This window comes from Pteropus alecto, unplaced genomic scaffold (genome assembly GCF_000325575.1).
Source record: "Pteropus alecto unplaced genomic scaffold, ASM32557v1 scaffold139, whole genome shotgun sequence".
Lineage (NCBI taxonomy): Eukaryota > Metazoa > Chordata > Mammalia > Chiroptera > Pteropodidae > Pteropus > Pteropus alecto.
The window spans coordinates 4,946,275-4,952,274 of NW_006443567.1; the positions used below are offsets into that span (position 1 = coordinate 4,946,275).

Sequence of the window (6,000 nt, forward strand, 5' to 3'; positions counted from 1 at the left end):
CAATTGGCCATTAATGTGAACTAATTATCTTGGCTGAAGTCCTTGCTGGCAGTTCTCCACAAGACACTTGGCACTGGTATGCCTGTTTTCCATTGACTGGATGTATAGAATAAAATCGTAAAAGGCAATCCTTTCCTCCTTAAAGAGAAAAGACTCCAGGATGAGCTATTGGAGTCCTGTTGGCAGGATAAAAAGAATACTGTACCCTCAAGACTCAACTAGTACCTGAATATGAACTGACAGGATTTGCATTTAGTAGATCTATATTGTGACCATCCCCGCCTTCCTAGAGCAGTACCAAAAACCATAAAAAGGCTGCTCTTGGTTTTTTTTTTTTTCTTCTTTTATTGGTTGCCTGAGAGATAAGATAGAACATGGATAGATAAATAGATAAAGAGGTAGTGGGACTCCTCCAGGGGTCACAGCCAAGGTGTTTAAGAATTGAAATCATTATCAATAGCATTTGCATCAGACATGAAAAGAGAACTGTAAGATGAATTTATTATATTTTAAGAATAAAAATATTAGAACTAGAAAACTATATATATACATATACCCTCATTAAACAACTTCTAAAACTGCCTTTAAAACCAAATTTTGTGCTGCTTTGAGACTGAAAAAGTACAAAAATGCATTCAGTCAATAAATAGTTCTAATATTTTAAATTTTAGATTTAAATTTTTTCTTTTCTCTTTATAAAAGCATTGTAATTCAAAAGTGCCTTTTTAAAGGATTGCCAAACTATAATCCTGGGCCCAAGTTCCCATTGGCACAACTTACCTTCAGGTGCACAAAAAGGATGGGCTTTATCCTCTTCCTCCACCAAGAAAGATGAGAAACCTCTTCACATCCCAATCAAATTCATAAATCAATACTGTTACATGGGTCGGTAGTCTCGGAGACTCTGCCCAAGGGCAAGGTTTCATATATTGGTTGGCTTTAATCAGAGCCTTTCTAAAATAGTTATAACACAGTTTTTTGCTGGACAGGAATAACGGACTCCTACATGGAAATGCAGAGAGATTGATGTTTGTGGTTTAACTAAATATTATTAAGTAATGTTTGTGTTTCTTAAATAGGTGCTGTTAATCTGTCCTTGGTAAATCTTCTTAAATATGCTAAATAAAGTCTACTTTTAATGTGTGTATCTGGTTATTATGCAGAGCTCTGTGTGAAAATAGCGACGGAGACACATAACTAGGTCTCTATCCCTTCTCTTTTGCTTAAACAGAAGAAACAGGGGATAAACTAACTGTATTACACAGTAGAATAAAATATATGGGCTCCAATATTTCACATTGTGCTATTCAATATAAGGAATATGCAGTGGGATGGGGCAGTCATCCAGATGGGCTTCCTGGAAGAGGGGCATTTACCTAGACCTCTATGAATTAAAATAATTTCAAAGTGAGGATAGGGTGGGCTAAGTGAAAATAGGGCCAGCTGGTTGTGGGGCTCCCAAGTGCCAGTCTTTATTCTCAAGGCAGAAAGGTTTGAGCAGGGGGAGGGGAGTGAATAGTCATTGCTTTTAGGAAATGGTACTATCAGTCTCCTGGGTTGCCCCCACTGGGCTCCTGCCCCTCTCAGGCGAGGACATCTCCCTCAGCACAATTCAGCCACACCCACACCCACCTCAGTTCAGCCCTAACTTACCAGAATTTATAGAATAGGAGGGCAGAAGCATGCTCCCTCAAGCCCCAGTTTCAAAAAATGGTTATATCTCTAACACCAGCCATGGCATAGGAAAACACAGGGCACAAATGAGATAGACAAATATGTCTAAAACCTAAAAGCCTACTATTTCCTATTAAGTTGATGTGCTTGACCTACTAGTAGCTCTTCTGGTAATCTATCAGCAGTGGTGCAAGGAACTGCATGCCTCACGCTTCCAAAGGGCATCCATGAGTCCACACTCGGAGGCTCAGGGGGCTATCCATCTCTGTTTTAATCAAAGTAAAGTGCTCTTCTCCATTTATCACTCCAAAATCAAGCTAAATACTGACTTATACAGTGTATTTTGCAATGTTCAAAGATGGCTGCCAGGAGAATTACATGCAGCTGCCTTCACCTTAATCTATGAACACCATCCAGGCAATGGATGACGTTTTCCTGCTGCAGAAATAAATTTGTCTTTCTAGCAAACTATCATCAATGTAAATAAGAGATCTTGTGAGCTCATATAAAACTATCAGGCAGCAAACATGATGGGAAAAGAGTCCCTGGAACCTCACTATAACACAACTTAGGTTCAGTGTATTTAGAGGAGAATGGAATTGGTTCCATTAAATCTCATAATAGCAGTTACTCCTCTCGGGCAGGGCTTAGATTATGAGACTGAATTGGAGACCATTGAGAGGATCTGAAAATTCACTGTTGAGAGCCACCTTTGACCTTCTTTAGCCACTCCCTATTCCACCATCTAGGTCCAGACCCTAGGCCTCTGTGCCACCAGTCCTTAGCCCTGATCCTTCCAATACAGACAAAGGCATACTACTGGCTGGTGCATTATTTTCTTCTTCCATGAAGTAACTAGTCAACTCCTACTTTCTTTCCCATTCTCTTTCAGAATGCACCTCTCTGAACCTGTGCCTCCTCATTCCAAGCTCCCTTTCAAGGGCAACACTACCTCTTTGATCCCTGCACATACAAACAAGTATTCCTCAGATTAAGGATGGTTTTGAGAATGTTCATGAATTGTGGGGTAACATAGTTTTCAAATGTTTTTCTCGATAAGACCAATATTTATCAATAAAATTTATCACAGAAAATATATGATTTTCATGACTGCTCCCCCTAAACTGCAAGCTTGAAAAATACTTGCAATACAAATTTCCAATATTTATGAAGTTGTGACACCTGATTACTGTTTAGTTGAAACAAATAAATCCAAAAAAATTGACTCCAAAGATTTGTCCACACATAACTTATGTCAAACTTGAACATTCTCACCCTCCAAAGGATAGCAAACAGCAAAAGACAACCAACAAACAGAAATGTGAAATTTAATTTAGGAGTAAGTCAGCAAGCAGTATCTGGTATTTCATAAACTCTTAAACCAATGTACATTTTTAAAAAATGATCATCCAGATCCAAAGGTGTAATACAGTTTGTACAACAAACTCAAATGAGAAAAATTCACATTTTACCTAAGATTTATTTCACAGTAGTTCTCATGTTTTAAATAAATGAGGAAGAAAAGGAGGGAAATTTTTTCATCAGAAAAATCAGTGTATTCAACTTTAACTTTTTAAAGAAATACGCCTACCTTGCTCTAATTTGCTTTAAATTAAACCCTTTTATGGTAACTTTTTAGAAAAATATGACTTAGAATAAACCTGTTTCCCAACCTATTTTTTTTCCATACAATCAGTATTTTGTGTCATACAAATTGAGGCTAGTCAATGAGATTTTAAATTGATATATATTTAAAACATGTAATCGGAAGCATACGTATAAGTCTGTACGGATGTTCATATTGATATAGACATTCAAAATCAAGAGTGATGTGCTTGGAAGCCTTTGGGAACATTCTTTAATCCACTTTCACTGTATTGTAGATTTTAGTAATAAACCAGAAGCAGGGGGAAAAAAAACCCAACTGTCCCTGAAACAAAATGAAAAACATCTTTGTTAACCAGACCCTATAGCAAATCAAAGTAGTTATCGCAAAAACACAAAACATGTCAGCTTTGAGGTGGGCTACTGATTCTCTAAATCTCAAGACTTGTAAATTATCAAATAAAAATCACCAGGCATTTTTACTGAGCAAAGAAGATGAGCAGCAGGGTTGGAGGCGGTCATCTGTAAAAGAGTATGAGAATTCATTTGATTGAATGCTGCAGGTCTTTAACCAAAGCAAAAAAATTAAAATTGGTAGCTTAAGTTCTCTATTTCAAAAAGATACAAAGAGGTCCAAGGCTAATTTTTAATACAGTATACTTTATATAACTTGCTTCTATTTAGAAAATGTAAATAACCATTATCATTTTACATAGCAAAAGCAGGACTATGTACTTGCATACTCAGAGCATATATTGGTTTTCTAAATCAAAGTTTTGTATTATAAAAATTGGAAAATGTCCCATTTCTGTGGATTTACCCTAAAGAAATGACTCCATAGAAGAAAAAATTACATGCAAAAAGTGTTCATAATACTATGATTTATAATATTGAAAAATTACAAACAAACTGAATGCCCCCAAATAGATGACTAGCTAAAGGATAGACTACTCAATGAAATAAGATAGTCATCAAAAATGACAAATACATGGTAGACTCACTGTGGTGATGACTTTGTAAGATACAAAAATGTTGAATCACTATGTTGTACACCTGAAACTAATATAATACTGTATGTCAATGATAATTTTAAGTAAATTAATTTTTAAAATTAAAAATAAAATTTACAAGACAAATATAAAGACTATATAGCAGCCTGGGGCAATCTTTCAAATATGGAGTTTATTAGGTGAAAAAAGCCAGTCCTTAAGCAACTGCCAGGCATCACACCAATGTGAATGTTGCATAAGCTTAAACTCATGGACTAGACAGAGCAGAGCATGGACAAAATAAGATAACTTTATATTTTAAGGTGATATTATGGAGAAATTTTTCTTTAACATAGAATTTCATTGATGTTCATATTATAAAAAAAAATTCAGATGGTAATAAGGTTCAGTGACTTAATCAATGAAAACTCTAATAGGATTTCTAGATCCCACAATCTAATGTGGCCCCCAAGAAAATTCCATCATCTGGAAAAACATCTTAATAATAAGATCACAGAAAGCATTAGGCAGGGTCTGGTACCTTTTTCTTTGCCAGTTTCCAACTTAGAATAATTTTCTATTCAATATACCATCATTCCACTTCCTTCCCACCCTTCAACTCTCCTTGTCAAGAGTCAGTGTGGTGCACTGACTAAGACTGTGTGCTCTACTCTGTCTCAAATCTACTCTGTTGGTTACTAGCTGTCTCATCATGGACAGGTGACAATCTTGTCAAGTCTATTTTCTCAGCTGAAAAATGGGGATGATAATACCTATTATTAGTTTAGCTTGCTTTTCTCAATCCAACACCTTCAAAGGGTCAGAAAATTACAGGTGTATAGCTGTCATCTAAATCAAAATCCTAGGATATTGTGAGAAACAAGGCAGAGTGAGAGAAGTCCCCAGATCTCTTCCCTTGAAACAATGATAAGTTGAACATCTAAAACTCAACAAAAAACACTCAAACTGCACACCAGCACGACTGAGTGTGGGATCTGCACATAAGAGTTACCACAGGTCAGAACTCCAGGAGTCCGGCAGTAGACTGGGAGAAACAGAAGTTGTCTCTCGCAGCTGGAGCTCCCTGCAAGAAGAGGGAAAGGGGTAAATGTGTGGCCTGTTTCATAAACAGTCCTGCCTGACAGCTGTGAACTCCATGTGGACAGAAGCAGTGCCCAGGTTTCAAAGCAGAAAGCAGAGAAGTGGGGACAGCAAAGAAGCGGGGATGGCAGAGAAACAATAGTTGATTGTTACCAGCCATGGTTATAAAACACGAGGCTGAGCCGCAGTACTCAACGCCCAACGCAGAGGGTCCTTCCCCCATTTCCTCTGAGACTGAACACCATGAGCCCTAGGGGAATCTGAGCAAACGCTACCAAAACTGTCACTAACACTGACAGGGATTGTGACTGAGAGTAGCAAGTGTGATTGAATATCTGTAAGGAAAAAAAAAGGCATTATTAAGACTTTTTATGAAGCAGGGATCCAAGAGGCTTAGATACCACCTATTGGAAACCAGACCATTATAATAAATATTTTTTTCTGGGAAAAAAGCAGAACTCATTTCAATTAATGCCCAGGCAGAGAAATAGTCCATTAAACACCATGAACAACCAAGGTGACAAGGCATCTCAGAAAGAAAGAAAGAGAAAAATCTCTCGAAAATAAGCTTACAGGCATAGAAATGTGTGACTTAAATGACAGAGAATTCAAGATGGTACTTCTGAAAAAA

General features: G+C 37.1%; 1 pseudogene; it reads right to left on the reverse strand.

Moving 5' to 3' along the window:
* Nucleotides 1–3,532: 3,532 nt before the first annotated feature.
* Nucleotides 3,533–6,000, reverse strand: part of LOC102889953 — a 117,230-nt pseudogene continuing 114,762 nt past the window's right edge.